General features: G+C 47.0%; 3 non-coding genes and 1 pseudogene across 3 annotated transcripts; 2 read left to right on the top strand and 2 right to left on the bottom strand.

Annotated features, from left to right (window-relative positions):
- The first annotated feature begins 5,728 nt into the window (after positions 1-5,728).
- Positions 5,729-5,892, top strand: LOC137302615 (U2 spliceosomal RNA; annotated as a pseudogene).
- A 3,174-nt stretch (positions 5,893-9,066) lies between these two features.
- LOC137302601 (U1 spliceosomal RNA) lies at positions 9,067-9,230 on the bottom strand. The gene has a single exon (XR_010958473.1). It is a non-coding gene; the product is annotated as a U1 spliceosomal RNA (small nuclear RNA).
- Positions 9,231-19,498: 10,268 nt separating this feature from the next.
- On the bottom strand, positions 19,499-19,663 carry LOC137302613 (U1 spliceosomal RNA). The gene has a single exon (XR_010958474.1). It is a non-coding gene; the product is annotated as a U1 spliceosomal RNA (small nuclear RNA).
- Positions 19,664-25,331: 5,668 nt separating this feature from the next.
- LOC137302588 (U1 spliceosomal RNA) lies at positions 25,332-25,495 on the top strand. Its single transcript, XR_010958472.1, has one exon. It is a non-coding gene; the product is annotated as a U1 spliceosomal RNA (small nuclear RNA).
- The last annotated feature ends 246 nt before the right edge of the window (positions 25,496-25,741 follow it).

Genomic DNA, 25,741 nt, shown 5'->3' with positions numbered 1-25,741 from the left:
CTGACAGGCCTGTAGTTGCTGGGTTTATCCTTACACCCTTGAGAGAGACAGAGAGGCTGAGAGAGGCTGACTGCAGCACAGGGACATGTCCACACAGGCTGCAGACTGCACGGTGTCACAGGGGACATGGGAATGGGTGGGAATCTGGGGATTGTAAAGGGAATGGGGGAGATGGGGAGAAAAGAGCAGAACAGATGGGGAGCAGGGGGAGAAATCATCGGAAAGAGAGAAAAACAAACAGCAGGTTAAAATGAAACAAAGAAACTTATGAAATAGGACAATGGAAGTGATTGAGTGAAAGGAGGATCTGAGCAATGAACCTCTGCAGGTGAGTGAGGCTCCCCTCGGTTGATCAGCCCAGTACCTATCTGTACTCAGTGGTTAAAAGGTTATCCAGATTTGATCGGAAAGCTTTCTGATTCCCACCCGTTGATTGAAACTGCGCTACTGATGTTTGTGTAGAGCAGTCGGATCCAATTGCGGGTTCCCTCCCCAAACCCCATTTTGGAGAGCACGTCCATCATGTACGTGTGGGATATTATGTCAAAGGCCTTCTCCTGGTCCAGGCTGATCAGGCAGGTGTTCACCCCCCTGTCCTGTACGTAGGCAATCGTATCCCTGAGTAGCGCCAGGCTATCAGAGATCTTCCTGCCGGGTACGGTGCAGGTCTGATCGGGGTGGATCACCACCTCCAGGGCTGACTTGACCCGATTGGCGATGACCTTGGACAGAATTTTGTAGTCCACGTTAAGTAGTGAGATGGGTCGCCAATTTTTGATTTCTTCCCTCTCCCCCTTCCGTTTGTAGATGAGGGTGATGATGCCTTTCCTCATGGAGTCTGACATGCTGCCTGCCAGGAGCATACCCCCGTACACTTCCAGCAGGCCTGGGCCTATCCAGTCCCACAGAGCCGAGTACAACTCTGTTAGCGTGAAATTTGGACTGTTGAATTAAAGGCAACGATGAAGTGACTTATGGGTACATGGCAGTGGTATTTACCCTAAAACCACACTGAAATGTGCTTTGTGTAGATTAGACTAACCCTAATTAAAAGCTTAAATATAACGCTTGACTACTAATAAAATGGACACTATTAAACAAAATGGACACTATTAAATAAAATGGATTCTGTGACTGTGGGAAAGACAGTTAAAAGTGTTGAGTTTGTACATTCCAGAACTGGCTTACAGTCTGGGAATACAAAGGACATTTCACAACGATCTGATAAAACTATAGCACCAGACTGCATGAAACAAAGGCAAGCTGTCTTAAGGTGATAATAGTTGTTCGGACTTAATTGGTTAATGCGTAAGCAGTCCGTTGTTGCTATGCGGACTTAATTGGTTAATGTGTAAACTGTCCACTGTTGCTGTGCGGACTTAATTGGTTAATGTGTGTAATCAAGATTAATGATGTAAAAGCTACTGAAAATCTGAATTTCAAAGGTATAAAAAACCATGACAACCATTTTAAAGTTGAGAAGTTATCTGCGTGCATTGCGGAATGTCCAGTCTTCTCCCAAAGCTTTGTCCAATAAACTGCATGTTGAATCTTTAAGTCTGACTCCGAGTGGTGATTTTTTTCCCACAACAACTCCATCGGTAAGCCATCGCTTCCGGGAGTCTTACTCTTCTCGAAGGATCGGACGGCCTTTGTCAGTTCGTCCAGAGTTAGTGGGTGATCCAGACTCTCCCGCTTGCTGTCGTCGAGAACCTCCGTGATAGACGACAAGAAGGAGTGGGAGGCCGCGCTGTCTGTGGGCTTCGCGTCGTACAGTCCGGCATAAAAGGATTTGAAGATCCTCAGTATGTCGGGCTGCGAGGACGTGACCGAGCCGTTCTCTTCCTTCAGGCTGCTGATCACAGAGCTCTCTCTGTGCACCTTTCGGAAGAAGAAGCGCGAGCAAGTCTCGTCCTGCTCCACGGAGCGGACTCTGGACCGGAAGATGATCTTGGAGGCCTCGGAGGCAAAGAGCGAGGCTTGCTGGTCCTTCACCTCTCTGAGTTCCTCCCCGACATCGATCCCCATCGACTGCAGCAGGAGAAGATTCTGCATGCTTTTCTGGAGTCGGGACGTTTCCCTCTGACTCTCTCGTGCCTTCTGAACACCTTTAAGGATAAAGAGCCTCTTGCTGTTCGCCTTGATGGCTTCTCACCAGTGCACGGGCAGGGCTGTCCTCTCTCCTCCGTCTTGTTTGTGTGCTGCATCGAACCCTTGGCCGAGTCCATCAGGAGGGATGCGGGCATAAGAGGGGTGACGATCCCAGGCAGCGGAGGCACTCAGGTCAAGGCCTCCCTGTACATAGACGACGTCACTGTCTTTTGCTCGGATCAGCTGTCGGTCCGCAGATTGATGAGCAACTGCGACCAGTTTTTTTTTTCAAAAAATATACTTTATTCATAAAATTTGCAGCGGTACATACAATACAGTTGTCATATCACTTTCCAAATGTACACAATACAGATTATACAATTTGCAGGTTACGTTAAGTGCAGTTCAATGAACACATTGGACATAATTACAGTTCATGACACTCTTGGGTGTCTCATTGCATCATACTGAACACAGATTATTGCTTACAGATTCATTTCTGGTCCATTTCAGATTCATTACAGGTACATTACAGCAATTTGAATTTTACATTCTGCCCGAGGGGGTTTTTCCCTGATTGCAGCCCCTCGGTTTACAATGGCGGGAAGGCTCTAAACGGTTGCCTTTCCCCACAGGGCCTTTGCGGCGGCCGCACCCATCCTCAGTGCATCCCTCAGCACGTAGTCCTGGACCTTGGAATGTGCCAGTCTGCAACACTCGGTCGAGGACAGCTCCTTGTGCTGGAAGACCAGCAAGTTTCGGGCAGACCAAAGGGCGTCTTTCACCGAGTTGATGGTCTTCCAGCAACAGCCGATGTCCGTCTCAGTGTGCGTCCCCGGGAACAGCCCGTAGAGCACAGAAACCTGTGTTACGGAACTGCTCGGGACGAACCTGGACAGATACCACTGCATCTCTCTCCAGACCTTCTTTGCAAAGGCACATTCCATAAGGAGATGGGTGACGGTCTCGTCTCCACCGCAGCCTCCTCTGGGACAGCGCACGGTGGCGCTGAGAGCCCGGGAGTGCATGAAGGATCTGACGGGAAGGGCCCTTCTCACCACCAGCCAAGCTAGGTCTTGGTGCTTGTTTGAAAGCTCTGGCGATGAGGCGTTCTGCCAAATGACATTGACAGTCTGCTCGGGGAACCAACCGACAGGATCCACCATCTCCTTTTCCCGCAGGGTCTCGAGGACGTTACGTGCGGACCACTTCCTGATCGCCTTGTGGTCAAAGGTGTTTTCCTGCACAAACCTTTCCACGAAGGACAGGTGGGGCGGAACGGTCCAACTGGACGGAGCATTCCGTGGCAGCGTGGCCAGGCCCATCCTTCTCAACACCGGGAACAGGTAGAACCAGTTCGAACTGGCCTCGGGGGCCAGGGTAAATCGTAGCAAGAGCGAGGCCATGTTCTTTGGGAACTGGACCGACCGATCCTTTGTCCCCTTCACCGTCAGGTCGGATTACCTGAAGGTGCTGGGGATCTGGTTCGGGGGGGCCGGGGCGTGCACCAAATACTGGGAGGAGCGTATTTCCAAGGTGAAACAGAAACTGGGACTGTGGGATCGACGATCCCTCTCGATCGTGGGCAAGAACCTGGTCATCAGGTGCGAGGTGCTCTCAATGTTGCTGTACGTGGCGCAGGTCTGGCCCATACCTCGCTCCTGCGCCGTGACAGTCACCCGAGCCATCTTCCACTTTGTCTGGAGATCAAAAATGGACCGTGTCCGCAGGGTCACGATGTACAAATCTCCGGAGAAAGGGGGGAAAGGCGTGCCCAACGTGGCCCTCACCCTGAAGGCCACTTTGCGTGCGGCTGCATCAAGCATTGCATGGCCCCTTGGTACACAAACACAAAGTGTCACTACGTGCTGAGGTTCTACCTGTCCCCGGTGTTGAGAAGGATGGGCCTGGCCACGCTGCCACGGAACGCTCCGTCCAGTTGGACCGTTCCGCCCCACCTGTCCTGTGTGGAAAGGTTTGTGCAGAAAAACACCTTCGACCACAAGGCGATCAGCAAGTGGTCCGCACGTAACGTCCTCGAGACCCTGCGGGAAAAGGAGATGGTGGATCCTGTCGGTTGGTTCCCCGAGCAGACTGTCAATGTCATTTGGAAGAACGCCTCATCGCCAGAGCTCTCAAACAAGCACCAAGACCTAGCTTGGCTGGTGATGAGAAGGGCCCTTCCCGTCAGATCCTTCATGCACTCCCGGACTCTCAGCGCCACCTGACGAAGGAGAAAGCAGAGGGAGGGAGAGTGACTCACCTGACGAAGGAGGTAAGCTCCGAAAGCTTGTGATTTTCAAATAAAATTGTTGGACTATAACCTGGTGTTGTAAGATTCCTTACATTTGTCCACCCCAGTCCATCACCGGCATCTCCACATCATAGATCTAATTTAGTATAATTATAATCAAAAGTAGAAGTAGAATGAAATGTCCTATGAATCTATGTATCTATAAATGTAAATTGAACTGTGTATTAATATAGTATGAGCCATGTAACGTGTGGTCAATAAGAAAGTGCTGGTGGGCCGAGTAGGATGCATGATGGTTTTTATAGTCAAGTTTGCAGTTAAAACTAAAAGACAACATCAAAGTGGGAATTAACAGACCTTGGGGAAATCACAGGCACTAAGGGAGGAAGGTGCTGTCATAGCATAATGTCTAAAAGACATGTCGATAAATGGGACTGGAGGTTAATTAAATCAAGGAGTCACGCAGGCTCAGGCCTCCCTATCTCGAGCCTCCGCAAGCTGGTGAATAGCAGTCTGTTTATACAAACGGTCCTCTGAAGACTGGCAGTGTAAACTCTAAGATAAGGTATCGTTAGGTATGTAACAACAAGGCACGGGTGGTACCAGGAGTTATGCTTGGAATGTAACTTCTGAAGGTTGAGAGACATGATTAATAGTAAGGCTGAGAGATGTGATGGTGAACTGCCACAGAGACTGAAAAAGGGGATAAGAAGAGACCTCAAAAGCTGAGGAGGGTGTGCACGATTCTGGCAAGGAAGAAGAGAACTCTTCAGTCAATAGAACACAGGTCTGGAGAGAGATGCAGTGGTATCTGTCCAGGTTCGTCCCGAGCAGTTCCGTAACACAGGACTCTGTGCTCTACGGGCTGTTCCCAGGGACGCACACTGAGACGGACATCAACTGCTGCTGGAAGACCATCAACTCGGTGAAAGACGCCCTTTGGTCTGCCCGAAACTTGCTGGTCTTCCAGTGCACGAGCTGTCCTCGACCGAGAGTTGCAGACTGGCACATTCCAAGGTCCAGGACTACGTGCTCAGGGATGCACTGAAGCTGGGTGCGGCCGCCGCAAAGGCTCTGTGGGGAAAGGCTATCGTTTAGAGCTCTCCCGCAAATGTATACCGAGAGGCTGAAATCAGGGAAAAACCCCCTCGGGCTGAATGTAAAACGATAAATGAATGTAATGAAATGTAATGTACCTGTAATGTATCTGTAATCAATAAGCTGCATTGATTGTAATGCAATGAGGCACCCTAGAGTGTCATGAACTGTAATTATCATGTTCAATGTGTAACTGTATTGTTTGAATCATATTTGAACTTTACGTATCTTGCAAATTGTATAATCTGTATTGTATATGTTTGAAATGTGATATGGCAACTGTATGTATCATTACAAATTGTATGAATAAAGTATATTTCTGAAAAAAATGTCTCTGGGGACCTTATATTAATTGATTTTTGGAACAGGGAGATGGAATCGGGGCTTGGCTCTGTCCACTCCACGCATCGACCCAGTATTGCAGTGTCTCTGGGAACGGTGCACCTCCCAGTGGGGAGATATTCAAAATGAAGAACAGATTTTTCCAGCATGTATGTAGGTTTGTCTGCATTATTACCAAGAATAAAGCTGATATATTGCACTTTAAAAAAAGAATAGCTCAGTTTCACTGCACAGGTATTAACAATGTATTGTGGGGTGATGTGAGAGTCCCTGTAGCACTAAACTCTCTGTCTGTCTCAAAGCTCTATTTCTCCCTCTACTTTCCCTGCTCTCCTTTTCTCGTTCTCTCTCTCCCGTTTATTCCCCCCCGCCCCCCTCGTGTTTCCAATCTTTTTACACAAAATCTTTCTCCAATGTTCACTTTCCACCAATAGTTCTGATGAGGGGTTGTTATATTTTGGTGTTTTTTTTCTCCTGTTATTTTGCCATTTGTATTTTTTTATTGCAAACAACAGTCAGGCTAAAGGCAGTCTCAGCGACTGTCTCTACCAACACAAGACCATTTAGCCTCTGGTACCCGTTTCACTCTCAAAGCACGACCCACTCCGTTCCATTGCCCGAACATCTCCCCATGCCATTCGGGCACTATATAAAACCAAGCTGTTGTCGTTAACAACCAATGGATTACTGAGTTTTTGTGCTCCCAGTGTGGAATTTCACCCACCGGGAGCGCATTTCAGGAATTTTGCCTGTGTTTCCCACAACTTCCAATCCATTCAAATCCAAGGCGCTTTTATAAAATTGTCCCTTTGTTTTTTTTTACATGTAATTCAGACCTGCAGTTCTGCCAATATCCAAAAGATGGAGCAGTTCCATTCCCAAGTGGACGTGGGGCCGAAACTCAGCTTTGCGAGTTAATATTTGACTGAAACTCTGTGTCCGTTGCTTTAAAAGGAGCAGAGGCCTCAGCAAGTTCAGTCTGCGGTTGAGTCGTGCGAAGCAGGAAGGCCCCAGTTCAATGCTGTCCTGTGGTTTTAGCTTAGGCAACGTGGCACGAGGGATGCTCCATCTCGACTGGCCCTGTGTGAGAGGGAAAGGAGGAAGTCAGGGGGGAGAGATTAGCGAAGGAACAAATAGCAGAGAAATATTTCAAGTGTCAGGAGGCTGAGGGGGTAGAGATGCCGTGTTCTCAAAGCTAACAGCGGAGCGGCACGAATCAGCCAGCAACTTCGCAATCACGGGGAATCTCTCCCTCGCCACAAGTTACTGTCCGATTGTAGAGTCGTAGATTGCTTGCAATGCCGAAGGAGGCCATTCAGCCCATCGAACCTGTGCCGGCTCTTTGTAAGGGCAATCCAGTGAGTCCCATTCCCCTGCTCTTTCCATGTAGCCCTGCAATTTTTTTCTCTTCAGATATTTATCCATTCCTTTTCGAAAGCCATAACTAGTCGTTGCATAAAAAAGTTTTTCCTCATGTCGCCTTTGGTTCTTTTGCCAATCACCTTAAATCTGTGTCCTCTGGTTCTCGACCCTTCCGCCAATGGGAACAGTTTCTGTTTATTTACTTTATCTAAACCCGACATGATCTTAAACACTTCTATCAAATCGCCTCTCAACCTTCTCTGCTCTAAGGAGATCAACCCCAGCTTCTCCAGTCTATCCAAGTAACTGAAGTCCCTCATCCCTGGAACCATTCTAGTAAATCTCTTCTGCACCCTCTCTAAGGCCTTCACATCTTTCCTAAAGTGCGGTGCCCAGAACTGGACACAATACTCCAGTTGTGGCCGAACCAGTGTTTTATAAAGGTTCATCATGACTTCCTTGCTTTTGTACTCTGTGCCTCTATTTATAAAGCCCAGGATCCTGTATGTTTTTTGAAACCGCTTTCTCAACCTGTCCTGCCAAAGATTTGTGCACATATACCCCCAGATCTCTCTGTTCCTGCACCCCCTTTAGAATTGTACCATTTAGTTTATATTGCCTCTCATCATTCTTCCTGCCAAAATGTATCTCTTTGCAATTCTCTTCATTACATTTGATCTGCCATGTGTCCGCCCATTCCACCAGCCTGTCTATATCCTCTTGAAGTCTATCACTATCCTCCTCACTGTTTACTACACTTCCAAGTTTTGTGTCATCTGCAAATTTTGAAATTGTGCTCTGTACACCCAAGTCCAAGTCATTAATATATAGCAAAAAAAGCAGTGCCTCTCTTGATATATATGATGTGGAGATGCCGGTGATGGACTGGGGTGGACAAATGTAAGGAGTCTTACAACAACAGGTTATAGTCCAACAGCTTTATTTGAAATCACAAGCTTTCGGAGCTTTGCTTCTTCGTCAGGTGAAGTGAAGAGATGCATAAAGGCACAGCATATATAGTCAGAGAACAATGCCTGGTGATTACAGATAATCTTTCTAACTGCCCTTTATCACACCTCGGCAGAGAGATAATCACAGCAATCAAAGGAGTGAATGGTGTTCAAACAGGAGCGTTCCGTGGCAGCGTGGCCAGGCCCATCCTTCTCAACACCGGGGACAGGTAGAACCTCAGCACGTAGTGACACTTTGTGTTTGCGTACTGAGGGTCTATGCACAGCTTGATGCAGCCGCACACAAAGGTGGCCATCTCTGACTATTTATGCTGTGCCTTTATGCATCTCTTCACTTCACCTGACGAAGGAGCAAAGCTCCGAAAGCTTGTGATTTCAAATAAAGCTGTTGGACTATAACCTGGTGTTGTGCGATTCCTTACATTTCTTGATACATATTAATGAACACCACTGATATATATTTTAAACACCACAGTATACCTTCCTCCAGTCTGAAAAGCAACCGTTCACCACGACTCTCTGTTTGCTGTCACTTAGCCAATTTTGTATCCAGGCTGCCACTGCCCCTATTTTTAATTCATTCATGGAATGTGGCGAGGCCAGCATTTATTGCCCATCCCTAATTGCCCTTGAGAAGGTGGTGGTGAGCTGCCTTCTTGAACCGCTGCAGTCCGTGTGGTGAAGGTTCTCCCACAGTGCTGTTAGGAAGGGAGTTCCAGGATTTTGACACAGCGACTGCACCTCAGCACCCAGTCCTGGAAACGTTTAAATGTCTAAAGGTTGCTGGATAATTTGCTGAAAAATGTAACGGGACATTAACTATAAACACCGTTATTAATCGACCAGCCCCTCATTCCCGCTGATCTTTCGGATGGAGAAAGTTTCCAGCTTGAATGTCACAGCTCGCCAGGATCCGAATGCATGATTGGTCTATTTTTAAGTTTAAGCCAGGGGAGAGCGCGAACGCAGTCCCCCACTACCACAAATTTTGCAGTCGAGTATCCCGCATTTGGGGACATCGCAGGCGTCAGCACACCCGAAGTGCAATGGGCTAGCCTCGTCCTGGGAGAACCTCCTTTGTGATCAAGGTCTCTCCCCTGCCAGGTAAGTATGCTTAAATATTGTTGCAAATCTCCATCCGACGGCAATCAATACTCTTTCACATTAGGGCAAGTAAAAATCTTAAACCTTCATTTCCATTTCTATAAGGACTATTTACCGGAAAAGTAAGTGTCATTGTTTGTCCATCATTTCTTTGGTTAAATACGATCGATTTGAAGATTCTACTTTATTCGATGCCTCATTTGCATATCACCCATAAAAGGAAAGAGCGCCGCCATTCGCCGCACGGAACGGTGCATTCCTGAATGGTTCTGCCCAATTACTGTTCGCCCAGACACATCTCTTGTTTCTTTCCTTGTCCCACGACCGCCCTCCTTGCCCTGCATCATCATCCCTTTTGTCATTTAATCACTCCTGCCCTCCCACTCTGTCTCAGACCTTTCCTTTTGTTCTTCCTTCCCCCATTTTGCCTGGCTCTGAAGTTGCTTAAAAACTGTTAAATCTTTTAACTTCTTCCAGTTCTGACGAAATGTCATCGACTTCAAACGTTAACCCTGGGTAAGGACACAAGAAATAGGAGCAGGAGTAGGCCATTCGGCCCCTCGAGCCTGCTCCGTCACGGGTCCAGTCCTCGACCAAAAGCTGATTGTCAAGTGTCCCCACACCGCGCACGCCTTGCTGTCTATGAATAGAGTGTTTCAGGTGACAGCAGCTCGATGGACCCGATGGACAGCAGTCTTGGAAGCTCCTAACCTCCATATCGTCCGGGCCAGCCCGGTTAATCCCGCGACTGTGCTCCCGCTGTGCGAGGAGCAAAAGGGGGGAGGAGAATAAGGAGAAGAGCATGACTGTGTGGAGATTTTAAAAGAAACAGAAGAAGCAGCATTAGCAGCAGAAGAACCTTTGCACAATCCAGACATAGGAACATAGAACATAGGAATATAGGAACAGGAGTAGGCCATTCAGCCCCTCGTGCCTGCTCCGCCATTTGATAAGATCATGGCTGATCTGTGATCTAAAACTGTTCATGACACTTCAATGATCTATGTACCTGAACCCCTAAGTCCCTTTGGACATCCACTGTTTTTAACTTTTTACCATTTAGAAAGTACCCTGTTCTATCCTTTCTTGATCCAAAGTGGATGACCTCACATTTGTCTACAATGAATTCCATTTGCCACAGTTTTGCCCATTCACCTAATCTATCAATATCGCTTTGTAATTTTATGTGTTCATCTACACTGCTTACAATGCCACCAATCTTTTTGTCATCGGCAAACTTAGATATGAGACTTTCTATGCTTTCATCTAAGTCGTTAATAAATATTGTGAATAATTGAGGCCCCAAGACAGATCCCTGCGGGACTCCACTAGTCACATCCTGCCAATGTGAGTACCTACCCATTATCCCTACTCTCTGTCGCCTTTCGCTCAGCCAACTTCCTAACCAGGTCCGTGCTTTTCCCTCGATTCCATGGGCTTCTATCTTAGCTAACGGTCTCTTATGTGGGATCTTATCAAATGCCTTCTGGAAGTCCATATAAATAACATCCATTGACATTCCCCTGTCCACTACTTTAGTCACCTCTTCAAAAAATTCAATCAGGTTTGTCAGGCACGACCTACCTTTCACAAATCCATGCTGGCTCTCTCTGATGAACTGAAAATTCTCGAGGTGTTCACTCACCCTATCCTTAATTATAGACTCCAGCATTTTCCCCACAACAGATGTTAGGCTAACTGGTCTATAATTCCCTGGTTTCCCTCTCTCTCCTTTCTTAAAAAGCGGAGTGACATGTGCAATTTTCCAATCCAGAGGGACAATTCCTGAATCTAAGGGAGTGCTGCATTGTCAGAGGTGGCATCTTTCGGATGAGACCTTAAACCAGGGCCTGATCTGCTGTCCCCGCTGAATGTAAAAGATCCCATGGCACTATTCGAAGAAGAACAGAGGAGTTCTCCCCATCGTCCTGGACAATATTTACCCCTCAATCACCGCTACGAAATCAGATTATCTGGTCATTATCACATTGCTGTTTGTGGAAGCTTGCTGTGCACATTTGCCACATTACAACAGTGACTACACTTCAAAAAGTACTTAATTAGCTGTATTGCACTTTGGGACATCATGAGGTCATGAGAGGTGTGGTATAAATGCACGTCTTTCTTTCATTTACAAAGGTAGTGCCCATTATAAGTGTGGACAATGGACTATATTGATACAGGATGTGCACAAAAGCATAACATTTTGACACAGGAAGTGTATGCAGACATAAGATTTTTAATATATTCTCAGTATATTTTGTTTTAGTCTCATTTTGGATCAAATCAAATTATAAAGTATTGCTAGTCAAATGGGATAATGGCTAGACATGGTCCCTATAATTCGTCTACATTGAAAGGGGCACAGGCTGTCTCCTCGGCTGTCCAGTTTTGCGCAGACTAAACACTGAGAATGGGCAATGCCCAATCTCACCCTGACCATTTATAATTGTCCCCCCATCAACAAGGAAATCACAAACAAAATCAGATGGTCAGACAAACTGAAACCCTGAAGTAAATAGATCGCAACTCAAATGATAATTGCCAGACCAGGATGAAGGAAGGAGTGAATCCTTTGTGCTGTCCACCAGGCTCAGAATATCTCTGACCAATCATTGTCTCCAGGGGTCACCCAGGCACAGGCCAAAGGTCAAAATGTGAGGAAAATTTGTTTATAAAACAGAAAACAAAGAACAAATGTTGGACTTTCTGGAATAAAAATACTGGAAACACACAGCAGATCAGTCAATAGAGGGAAGGTGCAGAAAGGATTTACAGGGATGATAACAAAACTGAGAGGTTATACTATCAGGAAAGGCGGACAGGCTGGGCTCTTTTCTCCAAAAAAGAGAAGTCTAAGGGGTGAGCTGATCGAGGTCTTTAAGATTATGAAGGGGTTCGATAGCGTAGACATAAAGAAGTTGTTTCCACTTGTGGGGGAGACCAGAACTACGGGCCATGAATATAAGATAGTCACTAATAAAGCCAATCGGGAATTCAGGAGCAACCTCTTTACCCAGAGAGTGATGAGAATGTGGAACTCGCTCCCACAAGGAGTAGTTGAGGCGAATAGTACAGATGCATTTAAGGGAAAGCTAGATAAACACATGAGGGAGAAAGGAATAGAAGGACATGCTGATCGGGTTAGATGAAGTAGGGAGGGAGGAGCCTCGTGTGGAGCATAAACGCCAGCACAGAGCAGTTGGGCCGAATGGCCTGTTGCTGTGCTGTAAATTCTATGTAATTCTATGCAATATGTAAAATGAGAGGTGTCCGTTCTCAGAATGTTAACCTGTCCGTTTCCAGCTACAAACAGCCTCGCTACACATCGTCTCTGTTTGGGAAGACAGAAAAAACACGCATTATTTTCATCACGATGGTGTCAAGTGCAAATAATGCAGTGGACATGATTTATTCCAATAAAATCGTTTACTAACTCGTGTGTTTTGAATGATGGGAGGGTAGGAAGAGCCATTTGGCACTTCTGATAATGGACTAATAAAACTTACAAGCAGAGACACCTTGCCGGCAAGTATTTTAAATCGATCAAGATTGCAGCTTCAAGGAGTAGAATCCTAAAGTATTAAAGGATTCAGGGGAACAGCAGGGAAATGGGTTTCGAGCAGATCGCTCCAGTGAGGGAAGTAGCAGTGGCACAGGCCTAGTGGGCTGAAGGCCTTTCTCTATACTGAAATTACTAATAATTCTATTAAGAACATGAGAACATAAGAAATAGGAGCAGGAATAGGCCAATCGGCCCCTCGAGCCTGCTCCGCCATTCAATAAGATCATGGCTGATCTGATCCTAACCTCAAATCTAAATTCATGTCCAATTTCCTGCCCGCTCCCCGTAACCCCTAATTCCCTTTACTTCTAGGAAACTGTCTATTTCTGTTTTAAATTTATTTAATGATGTAGCTTCCACAGCTTCCTGGGGCAGCAAATTCCACAGACCTACTACCCTCTGAGTGAAGAAGTTTCTCCTCATCTCAGTTTTGAAAGGTCAGCCCCTTATTCTAAGATTATGCCCCCTAGTTCTAGTTTCACCCATCCTTGGGAACATCCTTACCGCATCCACCCGATCAAGCCCCTTCACAATCTTATATGTTTCAATAAGATCGCCTCTTATTCTTCTGAACTCCAATGAGTAGAGTCCCAATCTACTCAACCTCTCCTCATATGTCCACCCCCTCATCCCCGGGATTAACCGAGTGAACCTTCTTTGTACTGCCTCGAGAGCAAGTATGTCTTTTCTTAAGTATGGAGACCAAAACTGTATGCAGTATTCCAGGTGCGGTCTCACCAATACCTTATATAACTGCAGCAATATCTCCCTGTTTTTATATTCTATCCCCCTAGCAATAAAAGCCAACATTCCGTTGGCCTTCTTGATCACCTGCTGCACCTGCAAACTAACTTTTTGATTTTCTTGCACTAGGACCCCCAGATCCCTTTGTACTGCAGTACTTTCCAGTTTCTCGCCATTAAGATAATAACTTGCTCTCCGATTTTTCCTGCCAAAGTGCATAACCTCACATTTTCCAATATTGTATTGCATCTGCCAAATCTCCGCCCACTCACCCAGCCTGTCTATATCCCCTTGTAGGTTTTTTATGTCCTCCTCACTCTCTACTTTCCCTCCCATCTTTGTATCATCTGCAAACTTTGATATGTTACACTCGGTCCCCTCCTCCAAATCGTTAATATAGATTGTAAAGAGTTGGGGACCCAGCACCGACCCCTGCGGAACACCACTGGCTACAGGTTGCCAGTCCGAGAATGTACCATTTATCCCAACTCTCTGCTTCCTGTTAGATAACCAATCCTCCACCCATGCCAGAATATTACCCCCAATCCAGTGATTCTTTATCTTGAGCAATAATCTTTTATGTGGTACCTTGTCGAATGCCTTCTGGAAGTCCAAATACACTACGTCCACTGGTTCCCCTTTATCCACCCTGTACGTTACATCCTCAAAGAACTCAAGCAAATTTGTCAGACATGACTTCCCCTTCGTAAAGCCATGCTGACTTTGTCCTCTTAAATTATGTTTATCCAAATGTTCCGCTACTGTCTCCTTAATAATAGACTCCAAAATTTTACCCACCACAGATGTTAGGCTAACTGGTCTATAATTTCCAGCCTTCTGCCTACTACCCTTTTTAAATAAGGGTGTTACATTAGCAGTTTTCCAATCTGCCGGGACCTTTGCCGAGTCCAGAGAATTTTGGAAAATTATTACCAAAGCATCCACAATCCCTACTGCCACTTCCCTCAAGACCCTAGGATGTAAGCCATCAGGTCCAGGGGATTTATCCGCCTTGAGTCCCATTAATTTACTGAGTACCAATTCCTTAGTGATTTTAATCGTATTTAGCTCCTCCCCCCCCATTTCTCCTGTTTGTCCAGTGTTGGGATATTCTTAGTGTCCTCTACCGTAAAGACTGAAACAAAATATTTGTTCAGCATTTTTGCCATCTCCATGTTTCCCACCATTAATTTCCCGGTCTCATCCTCTAAAGGAGCTATGTTTGCCTTAGCCACCCTTTTTCTTTTTATATAACTGTAGAAACTCTTGCTATCTGTTTTTATATTTTTTGCTAATTTATTTTCATAATCTATCTTCCCTTTCTTAATCAATCCTTTCATTACTTTTTGCTGTCTTTTGAAGACTTCCCAATCTTCTATCCTCCCACTAAGTTTGGCGACCTTATATGTCCTTGTTTTTAGTCGGATACTATCCTTAATTTCTTTACTTAGCCACGGATGGCTGTCATTTCTTTTACACCCTTTTTTCCTCAGTGGAATATATATTTTTTGAAAGTTGTAAAATAACTCCTTAAATGAACACCACTGTTCATGTACCGTCTTACCCTTTAATCTATTTTCCCAGTCCACTTTAATCAATTCCGCTCTCATACCATCATAGTCTCCTTTATTCAAGCTCAGTACGCTTGTTTGAGAACCAACCTTCTCACCCTCTAATTGTAAACAATTTTACAACACCAAGTTATAGTCCAGCAATTTTATTTTAAATTCACAAGCGTTCGGAGGCATCCTCCTTCCTCAGGTGTACGATGTCGAAATGAAATCCTCGAAATGAAATCGCATTTATAAATCACAGAACAATGCTTGGTGATTACAGACAGTTTTTTCAACTGCCCGTTGCCAAGGCAATCAGTGTGCAGACAGACAGGTGTTACCTGCAAGGTCTCAGAATATACAAATCAACAAAAAAAACAACAAACAAAAAAAAAACAGAGATAGAGAGGTAGAAACATAGAAAAGACAGCAACTGACCCGTTATATTAAAAACAGATAACATTTGTTCGCTGGTGGGGTAACGTGTAGCGTGACATGAACCCAAGATCCCGGTTGAGGCCGTCCTCATGGGTGCGGAACTTGGCTATCAATTTCTGCTCGACGATTTTGCGTTGTCGTGTGTCTCGAAGGCCGCCTTGGAGTACGCTTACCCGAAGGTCGGTGGATGAATGTCCATGACTGCTGAAGTGTTCCCCGACTGAGAGGGAACCCTCCTGTTTGGCGATTGTTGCGCGGTGTCCGTTCATCCGTTGTCGCAGCGTCTGCATGGTCTCGCCAATGTACCATGCTCTGGGGCATCCTTTCCTGCAACGTATGAGGTAGACAACGTTGGCCGAGTCACAGGAGTATGAACCATGCACCTGGTGGGTGGTGTCCTCTCGTGTGATGGTGGTATCTGTGTCGATGATCTGGCATGTCTTGCAGAGGTTACCGTGGCAGGGTTGTGTGGTGTCGTGGACGCTGTTCTCTTGAAAGCTAGGTAATTTGCTGCGAACGATGGTCTGTTTGAGGTTGGGTGGCTGTTTAAAGGTGAGTAGTGGAGGTGTGGGGATGGCCATAGCGAGGTGTTCGTCGTCATTGATGACATGTTGAAGGCTGCGGAGAACATGGCGTAGTTTCTCCGCTCCGGGGAAGTACTGGACGACAAAGGGTACTCTGTTGGTTGCGTCCCGTGTTAGTCTCCTGAGGAGGTCTATGCGATTTGTTGCTGTGGCCCGTCAGAACTGTCGATCGATGAGTCGAGCGTCATATCCCGTTCTTACTAGGGCGTCTTTCAGCGTCTGTAGGTGTCCATCGCGTTCCTCCTCGTCTGAGCAGACCCTGTGTATTCGCAGGGCCTGTCCATAGGGGATGGCCTCTTTGACGTGGTTAGGGTGGAAGCTGGAAAAGTGGAGCATCGTGAGGTTGTCTGTGGGCTTGCGGTAGAGTGAGGTGCTGAGGTGCCCGTCTTTGATGGAGATTCGTGTGTCCAAGAAAGAAACTGATTCTGAGGAGTAGTCCATGGTGAGCTTGATGGTGGGATGGAACTTGTTAATGTTATCGTGTAGTCTCTTTAGTGATTCCTTGCTGTGGGTCCATAGAAAGAAAATGTCGTCGATGTATCTGGTGTATAGCGTTGGTTGGAGGTCTTGTGCAGTGAAGAAGTCCTGCTCGAACTTGTGCATGAAAATGTTGGCGTATTGGGGTGCGAATTTGGTCCCCATGGCTGTTCCATGTGTTTGGGTAAAGAACTGGTTATCGAAGGTGAAGACATTGTGATCCAGGATGAAGCGGATGAGTTGTAGGATGGCGTCCGGAGATTGGTCCACACCCTCTAATTGGATATGGAATGTAACCATGTTATGGTCACTCATTCCAAGGGGATCCTTAACTAGGACATTATTAATTAATCCTGGCTCATTACACAGGACCAGGTCCAAGGTTGCTTGCCCCCTTGTAGGTTCAGTTACATACTGCTCAAGAAATCCATCCCTAATACACTCAATAAACTCTTCCTCAAGGCTACCCTGCCCAATTTGATTTGTCCAGTTAATATGATAGTTAAAATCCCCCATAATTATAGCTGTTCCCTTATTACATGCCCCGAATATTTCCTGATTAATACTTCTTCCAGCAGAGTTGCAACTATTAGGAAGCCTATATACTACGCCCACGAGTGTTTTTTCCCCTTATTATTCCTTATCTCTACCCAAACTGTTTCATTAACCTGATCCTTTGTCCCAATATCTTTTCTCTGCATTACAGTGATTCCTTCCCTTATTAACATAGCCACCCCACCTCCCCTTCCTTCCTGCCTGTCCTTCCTGATTGTTAAATACCCTGGCATATTTAATTCCCAGTCGTTGTCACCCTGTAGCCATGTTTCTGTAATGGCCACAAGATCATACCCATACGTCGTTATTTGTGCCGTTAACTCGTTCATTTTGTTACGAATGCTACGTGCATTCAGATAAAGAACTTTCAAATATGTTTTGTGACACTTAGTTCCTGCTTTTTCCTTTTTTAACACTTTACCTTTTACTCCATACCTTCTTTCCCTTCCTGATACGCTTTTCTCTGTCTCCCTGCTCAGGTTCCCAACCCCCTGCCACAGCTTTGATGCTGGGTTAATCGCCTTACGCCTTCTAGTTTTCATTTTATCTGTCGTACCTAAAGTGCCTAAAGTACACTTTCTTTCCGCTGCTCTATGCTTTTCCCTTTCACTTGTTCTTGATAGGTGAAGGAAGGAAGAACTGGTGTTTGAGAGGCATCTGATCACATCTGTCAGGATGTCCCAAAACGCTTCACATCAATGGATTGTTTGAAGTGAATTATTGCTACTTAAGCAAACAACAACAACTTGCATTTATATAGCGCCTTTAACGTAGTAAAACGTCCCAAGGGGCTTCACCAGTTATCAAACATAATTTGACACCGGGCCACATAAGGATATTAGGACAGGTGACCAAAAGCTTGGTCAAAGAGGTAGGTTTTAAGGAGCATCTTAAAGGAGGAGAGAGAGGCGGAGAGGTTTAGGGAGGGAATTCCAGAACTTAGGGCCTAGGCGGCTGAAGGCACGGCCGCCAATGGTGGAGCGATGAAAATCAAGGATGTGCAAGATTTTTTTTAATGGTTTCCTTGTGTGGCCCCTGCCCCAGGCTGCCCTCCTCCCGACCGGGACTGACTCCGGCCCTCCCTTTCCCCTCCCCACCCCCTCGACCATTTACCTCGTGCTAGGGGAACAGTCCTTCGACCCCCCTGCCAGCCTCCGACCAGCTAACGATTCCTGCCAGGTTTGAGCGGGAGGCCAATGTCCCAGATGGGAATGAGGCCCGAGAATTTAAATCTTTCCGTGGCCTCCCTCGGCCTCCATCACTGGAGCTCCCCGCGCTCGTCCCGCACTCAGGCCCCGAGTTAAAATCTCTCTGGCACCTCACTCACGCCTCGAGTTAAAATCTCTCCGGCACCTCACTCACGCCTCGAGTTAAAATCTCTCCGGCACCTCACTCACGCCTCGAGTTAAAATCTCTCCGGCACCTCACTCACGCCTCGAGTTAAAATCTCTCCGGCACCTCACTCGCGCCTCGAGTTAAAATCTCTCCGGCACCTCACTCGCGCCTCGAGTTAAAATCTCTCCGGCACCTCACTCGCGCCTCGAGTTAAAATCTGTCCGGCACCTCACTCGCGCCTCGAGTTAAAATCTCTCCGGCACCTCACTCACGCCTCGAGTTAAAATCTGTCCGGCACCTCAAGCTATGTCTTGGTGCTTGTTTGAAAGCTCTGGTGATGAGGTGTTCTGCCAAATGACTTTGACAGTCTCCTCGGGGAACCAACCGACAGGATCCATCATCTCCTTTTCCCGCAGGGTCTCGAGGACGTTACGTGCGGACCACTTACTGATCGCCTTGTGGTCAAAGGTGTTTTTTTGCATAAACTTTTCGACGAAGGACAGGTGGGGCGGAACGGTCCAACTGGACGGAGCGTTCCGTGGTAGCGTGGCCAGGCCCATCCTTCTCAACACCGGGGACAGGTAGAACCTCAAGGGTCCACGCAAAGCTTGATGCAGCCGCACACGAAAGTGGGCATCAGGACGAGGGCCAAGTCGGGCTCGCCTTTCCCCCCTTTCTCCAGAGATTTTGTACATTGTGTCCCTATGGACACAGTCCATTTTTGATCTCCAGATAAAGGGGAAGATGGCTCGGGTAACTATCGCGACGCAGGAGTTAGCTTTTGCAGCGGCTGCACCTCAGCACCCAGTCCTGGAAACGTTTTAATGTCGAAAGGTTGCTCGAAATTTTGATGAAAAATTTAACGGGACATTAACTATAAACACCGTTATTAATCGGCCAGCCCCTCATTCCCGCTGTTCTTTCGGATGGAGAGTGATGATTTTTCAGTTGGAGAGATTTTCCAGCTTGAATGTCACTGCTCGCCGGGATCAGAATGCATGATTGGTCTATTTTTAAGTTTAAGCCAGGGGAGAGCGCGAACGCAGTCCCCCACTACCACAAATTTTGCAGTCGAGTATCCCGCATTTGGGGACATCGCAGGCGTCAGCACACCCGAAGTGCAATGGGCTAGCCTCGTCCTGGGAGAACCTCCTTTTTTTTTCAAAAAATATACTTTATTCATAAAATTTGCAGCAGTACATACAATACAGTTGTCATATCACTTTCCAAATGTACACAATACAGATTATACAATTTGCAGGTTACGTCAAGTACAGTTCATTGAACACATTGGACATAATTACAGTTCATGACACTCCATGGTGTCTCATTGCATCAGACTCAACACAGATTATTGCTTACAGATTCATTTCAGATTCATTACAGTTACATTACAGCAATTTGAATTTTACATTCTGCCCGAGGGGGTTTTTCCCTGATTGCAGCCCCTCGGTTTACAACGGCGGGAAGGCTCTAAACGGTTGCCTTTCCCCACAGGGCCTTTGCGGCGGCCGCACCCATCCTCAGTGCGTCCCTCAGCACGTAGTCCTGGACCTTGGAATGTGCCAGTCTGCAACACTCGGTCGAGGACAGCTCCTTGTGCTGGAAGACCAGCAAGTTTCGGGCAGACCAAAGGGCGTCTTTCACCGAGTTGATGGTCTTCCAGCAGCAGTTGATGTCCGTCTCAGTGTGCGTCCCAGGGAACAGCCCGTAGAGCACAGAAACCTGTGTTACGGAACTGCTCGGGACGAACCTGGACAGATACCACTGCATCTCTCTCCAGACCTTCTTTGCAAAGGCACATTCCATAAGGAGATGGGTGACGGTCTCGTCTCCACCGCAGCCTCCTCTGGGACAGCGCGCGGTGGCGCTGAGAGTCCGGGAGTGCATGAAGGATCTGACGGGAAGGGCCCTTCTCACCACCAGCCAAGCTAGGTCTTGGTGCTTGTTTGAGAGCTCTGGCGATGAGGCGTTCTGCCAAATGACATTGACAGTCTGCTCGGGGAACCAACCGACAGGATCCGCCATCTCCTTTTCCCGCAGGGTCTCGAGGACGTTACGTGCGGACCACTTGCTGATCGCCTTGTGGTCAAAGGTGTTTTCCTGCACAAACCTTTCCACGAAGGACAGGTGGGGCGGAACGGTCCAACTGGACGGAGCGTTCCGTGGCAGCGTGGCCAGGCCCATCCTTCTCAACACCGGGGACAGGTAGAACCTCAGCACGTAGTGACACTTTGTGTTTGCGTACTGAGGGTCTATGCACAGCTTGATGCAGCCGCACACAAAGGTGGCCATCAGGATGAGGGCCACGTTGGGCACGCCTTTCCCCCCTTTCTCTGGAGATTTGTACAACGTGACCCTGCGGACACGGTCCATTTTTGATCTCCAGACAAAGTGGAAGATGGCTCGGGTGACTGTCGCGGCGCAGGAGCGAGGTATGGGCCAGACCTGCGCCACGTACAGCAACACTGAGAGCACCTCGCACCTGATGACCAGGTTCTTGCCCACGATCGAGAGGGATCGTTGATCCCACAGTCCCAGTTTCTGCTTAACCTTGGAGATACGCTCCTCCCAGTTTTTGGTGCACGCCCCGGCCCCCCCGAACCAGATCCCCAGCACCTTCAGGTAATCCGACCTGACGGTGAAGGGGACAAAGGATCGGTCGGTCCAGTTCCCAAAGAACATGGCCTCGCTCTTGCTACGATTTACCCTGGCCCCCGAGGCCAGTTCGAACTGGTCGCAAAAAATCCATTTACTCCTTTGATTGCTGTGATTATCTCTCTGCCGAGGTGTGATAAAGGGCAGTTGGAAAGATTATCTGTAATCACCAGGCATTGTTCTCTGACTATATATGCTGTGCCTTTATGCATCTCTTCATTTCACCTGACGAAGGAGCAAAGCTCCGAAAGCTTGTGATTTCAAATAAAGCTGTTGGACTATAACCTGGTGGTGTGCGACTCCTTACATTTCTTGATACATATTAATGAACACCACTGATATATATTTTAAACACCATAGTATACCTTCCTCCAGTCTGAAAAGCAACCGTTCACCACTACTCTCTGTTTCCTGTCACTTAGCCAATTTTGTATCCAGGCTGCCACTGCCCCTTTTTTTTTAATTCATTCATGGAATGTGGCGAGGCCGGCATTTATTGCCCATCCCTAATTGCCCTTGAGAAGGTGGCGGTGAGCCGCCTTCTTGAACCGCTGCAGTCCGTGTGGTGAAGGTTCTCCCACAGTGCTGTTAGGAAGGGAGTTCCAGGATTTTGACCCAGCGACGATGAAGGAACGGCGATATATTTCCAAGTCGGGATGGTGTGTGACTTGGAGGGGAACGTGCAGGTGGTGTTGTTCCCTTGTGCCTGCTGCCCTTGTCCTACAAGGTGGTAGAGGTCGTGGGTTTGGGAGGTGCTGCAGTGCATCCTGTGGATGGTACACACTGCAGCCACTGTGCGCCGGTGGTGAAGGGAGTGAATGTTTAGGGTGGTAGATGGGGTGCCAATCAAGCGGGCTGCTTTGTCCTGGATGGTGTCGAGCTTCTTGAGTGTTGTTGGAGCTGCACTCATCCAGGCAAATGGAAAGTATTCCATCACACTCCTGACTTGTGCCTTGTAGATGGTGGAAAGGCTTTGGGAAGTCAGGAGGTGAGTCACTCGCTGCAGAATACCCAGCCTCTGACCTGCTCTTGTAGCCACAGTATTTATTTGGCTGGTCCAGTTAAGTTTCTGGCCAATGGTGACACCCAGGATGTTGATGGTGGGGGATTCGGCGATGGTAATGTCGTTGGATGTCATGGGGAGCTGGTTAGACTCTCTCTTGTTGGAGATGGTCATTGCCTGGCACTTGTCCGATGCGAATGTTGCTTGCCACTTATCAGCCCAAGCCTGGATGTTGTCCAGGTCTTGCTGCATGCGGGCATGGACTGCTTCATTATCTGAGGGCTAGCGAATGGAACTGAACACTGTGCAGTCATCAGCGAACATCCCCATTTCTGACCTTATGATGGAGGGAAGGTCATTGATGAAGCAGCTGAAGATGGTTGGGCCTAGGACACTACCTTGAAGAACTCCTGCAGCAATGCCCTGGGGCTGAGATGATTGGCCTCCAACAACCACTACCATCTTCCTTTGCGCTAGGTATGACTCCAGCCACTGGAGAGCTTTCCCCCTGATTCCCATTGATTTCAATTTTACTAGGGCTCCTTGGTGCCACTCTTGGTCAAATTGTGCCTTGATGTCAAGGGCAGTCACTCTCACCTCACCTTCCACGGGCTTCAATTGTGCTGACAAGCCTATTATATGGCACTTTATCAAATGCCTTTTGAAAGTCAATATACACAACATCAACTGCATTGCCCTCATCAAACCTCTCTGTTACCTCATCAAAAAACTCAATGAAGTTAGTTAAACATGATTTGCCTTTAACAATTCCATGCTGGCTTTCCTTTATTAATCCACACTCGTCCAAGTGACTGTTAATTTTGTCCCAGATTATCGTTTCTAAAAGCTTCCCCACCACCAAGATTAATTACTGGGTCCACCTTATACCCTTCTTTTAGCCCATTGATAACGGCATGTATCATTCAGGTCACATTATTTTTTCACCAAAATCTGGCCCTTAGTTATTAAAGCATTTCTAGGGCTAGGTGCTAAGGGACATACTGAAGCTTGATGCGGCAGCTGCAAAGGCTAAACGTGGAAAGGCCACAGTTTGCGGCTCTCCCGGCATTGTACACCAAGGGGCTGGAGCCCAAAAGAACCCTCAGGATGAATGTGTAATGACAGTAATGAATGTAATGTAACTGTAATCTGTAATGAGGCACCCTAGAGTCTCGTGAACTGTGTTTATCATATATGATCTGTAATTGTATTATTTGGATTGTACTGTATGTACCTTTACAAATTTTATGAATAAAGTACATTTTTGAAATAAAAAAATTCCGCATATGCACAGTAACCATGAGTTCAGCTTCAGGAATAAAAACAGAAACTACTGGAAATATTCAGTCAACCAGCATCTGTGGACACGAAGGGAATCAAGGGATATGGGGATAGGGTGGGAAAGTGGAGTTGATGGAGAAGATCAGCCCTGATCTTATTGAATGGCCGTAAGACCTCATAAAAAAGGTTCTGAATCCGGTGGGAACTTCAGGTGAACTTTATTACAATACTTCAGTCATGGTGGCAATGAACGAACTAACAAAGAAAAGTTTTCTCCATACAGTGTTCTCCATTACAGTACACATCAGTCATGGCTTACCGACATGCTTCTGACAGGGCTCGCAACTCGGCCTGATGGGCTGACGTTCCTGAGGGTAGGCAGCCTTTTGTCATGACCTCATGTAAGGTTGTAACGGCCCATCCTGCTTTTCTGGTGCCATTGTCAACAAAGGAGGAACCATCTGTAAAAAGGATAGACCGCACCTGGAGTACTGTGAGCAGTCCTGGGCACTGCACCTTCAGAAGGACATATTGGCTTTGGAGGGAGTGCAGTGTAGGTTTACTAGAATGATACCCGGACTTCAAGGCTTAAGTTACGAGGAGAGATTACGAAAATTGGGGTTGTATTCTCTAGAGTTTAGAAGGTTAAGTGGTGATCTGATCGAAGTTTATAAGATATTAAGGGCAACGGATAGGGTGGATAGAGAGAAACTATTTCCGCTGGTTGGGGATTCTAGGAGTAGGGGGCACAGTCTAAAAATTAGAGCCAGACCTTTCAGGAGCGAGATTAGAAAACATTTCTACACACAAAGGGTGGTAGAAGTTTGGAACTCTCTTCCGCAAACGGCAATTGATGCTAGCTCAATTGCTAAATTTAAATCTGAGATAGATGGCTTTTTGGCAACCAAAGGTATTAAGGGATATGGGCCAAAGGTGGGTATATGGAGTTAGATCACAGATCAGCCATGATCTTATCAAATGGCGGAGCAGGCACGAGGGGCTGAATGGCCTACTCCTGTTCCTATATTCCGATGTTCTATGTTCCTATGTCTGGATTGTGCAAAGGTTCTTCTGCTGCTAACGCTGCTTCTTCTGTTTCTTTTAAAATCTCCACACAGTCATGCTCTTCTCCATATTCTCCTCCCCCCTTTTGCTCCTCGCACAGCGGGAGCACAGTCGCGGGATTAACCGGGCTGGCCCGGACGATATGGACGTTAGGAGCTTCCAAGACTGCTGTCCATCGGGTCCATCGAGCTGCTGTCACCTGAAACACTCTATTCATAGACAGCAAGGCGTGCACGGTGTGGGGACACTTGACAATCAGCTTTTGGTCGAGGACTAGAACCGTGGAGGAGCAGGCTCGAGGGGCCGAATGGCCTACTCCTGCTCCTATTTCTTATGACCTTTAGCAGGGTTAACGTTTGAGGTCGATGACATTTCGTCAGAACTGGAAGAAGTTCAAAGATTTAACAGTTTTTAAGCAACTTCAGAGCCAGGCAAAATGGGGGAAGGAAGAACAAAAGGAAAGGTCTGAGACAGAGTGCGAGGGCAGGAGTGATTAAATGACAAAAGGGATGATGATGCAGGGCAAGGAGGGTGGTCGTGGGACAAGGAAAGAAACAAGAGATGTGTCTGTACGAACAGTAATTGGGCAGAACCATTGAGGAATGCACCGTTCCATGCGGCGAATGGCGGCGCTCTTTCCTTTTATGGGTGATATGCAAATGAGGCAGCGAATAAAGTAGAATCTTCAAATCGATCGTATTTAACCAAAGAAATGATGGACAAACAATGACACTTACTTTTCCGGTAAATAGTCCTTATAGAAATGGAAATGAAGGTTTAAGATTTTTACTTGCCCTAATGTGAAAGAGTATTGATTGCCGTCGGATGGAGATTTGCAACAATATTTAAGCATACTTACCTGGCAGGGGAGAGACCTTGATCACGAAGGAGGTTCTCCCAGGACGAGGCTAGTCCATTGCACTTCGGGTGTGCTGACGCCTGCGATGTCCCCAAATGCGGGATACTCGACTGCAAAATTTGTGGTAGTGGGGGACTGCGTTCGCGCTCTCCCCTGGCTTCAACTTAAAAATAGACCAATCATGCATTCTGATCCCAGCGAGCAGTGACATTCAAGCTGGAAACACTCTCCATCCGAAAGATCAGCAGGGAATGAGGGGCTGGCCGATTAATAACGGTGTTTATACTTCACGTCCTGTTACGTTTTTCACCAAAATATCCAGCAACCTTTCGACATTAAAACGTTTCCAGGACTGGGTGCTGAGGTGCAGCCGCTGCAAAAGCTAACTCCTGCATCGCGATA

The sequence above is a fragment of the Heptranchias perlo genome, chromosome 35 (assembly GCF_035084215.1).
Source record: "Heptranchias perlo isolate sHepPer1 chromosome 35, sHepPer1.hap1, whole genome shotgun sequence".
Lineage (NCBI taxonomy): Eukaryota > Metazoa > Chordata > Chondrichthyes > Hexanchiformes > Hexanchidae > Heptranchias > Heptranchias perlo.
Note: the sequence above shows the minus strand (reverse complement) of the source record. Positions and strands in the feature narration are given on the sequence as shown.